A 1036-nucleotide genomic window follows, 5' to 3' on the forward strand; every position below is an offset into this window, starting at 1 on the left:
AGAAATACAATTGTATGTTCTTAAAAACATTTTCGTACACGTATAATGCGAAGAAATAATAAAAATTCAGAGCGAGATATTTATTTACTTCGATTAACTAATATTTCTTGTATCTACATGTGTTATTTTTACTTACAACTTTATTCCATTAAAAAACATATTTCCCTTAGTGTAGTTTGTTAATTCTTGCTGCCAAATTAGCTTCATAGTAAATAATTGTTGCTGGAAGTCTTTTAAATGTAATTTGCAAACAATAAATAGGAAAGTTTGAAAACAAATTATATAATTAATCACAAGTCAAAGTTACTTATTCTTTGGAAAATAATAAAATATAATAATAATAATAATAAATTTATTTAATAAGCGGGCGAGTATACGAATATAATTTCAAATCAATAAATGACATGGAATACACACTTTTTCAGGTTGTAATTCTCTTCGCTCTCGTGGCTGTGGCCTTCGCCGAGGAGTCTTCCCGAGATAAGAGAGGACTTGCCTACGGGTTGGGTTATGGAGGTCTTGGCTACAGCTATGGCGGTCTCGGCTACGGCGGTCTAGGCTATGGCTATGGTGGTCTTGGTTACGGTACAGGATATGGCAGTGGCTACTACGGCCTTGGCTATGGACGCGGGTATGGACTTGGATACGGACGTGGGTATGGTCTTGGCTCCGGCTACGGATATTACGGTTAAAGGTAAATATTAGTTCATCTCATTTAATGAAATACCGTACGAAATAGTATTTCACATGAAACTCAAGAAAACTTGATGGATAACATTTCCTTCATGATATTCTAATAATATTTTGCACTAAAAATCTTTCAAAAGAAACAACGTGTCTCTGAACTGTTGTATATTTTCTCTAGTTATCGACATTATATTTAATATCTTTCCGTGTCTTTCTATTGTAGATATTCTGAAGCGACTCATAGGTGGAAAATTTCCTTGATTGATTCTTGCAACATCCAATATAAAAATAAAATCTGCATCAAATGTGATATTACTATGAAACAATGTGATTTCTTAATGCAATAAAA

General features: G+C 33.1%; 1 long non-coding RNA gene across 1 annotated transcript; it reads left to right on the forward strand.

Moving 5' to 3' along the window:
- Positions 1–434: 434 nt before the first annotated feature.
- LOC145981034 (uncharacterized) lies at positions 435–1036 on the forward strand. The gene is made up of 2 exons (XR_014440920.1): positions 435–694; positions 911–1036. It is a non-coding gene; the product is annotated as an uncharacterized LOC145981034 (long non-coding RNA).

The sequence above is a fragment of the Lepisma saccharinum genome, chromosome 28 (assembly GCF_977018435.1).
Source record: "Lepisma saccharinum chromosome 28, izLepSacc3.1, whole genome shotgun sequence".
In the NCBI taxonomy this organism is placed as follows: Eukaryota; Metazoa; Arthropoda; class Insecta; order Zygentoma; family Lepismatidae; genus Lepisma; species Lepisma saccharinum.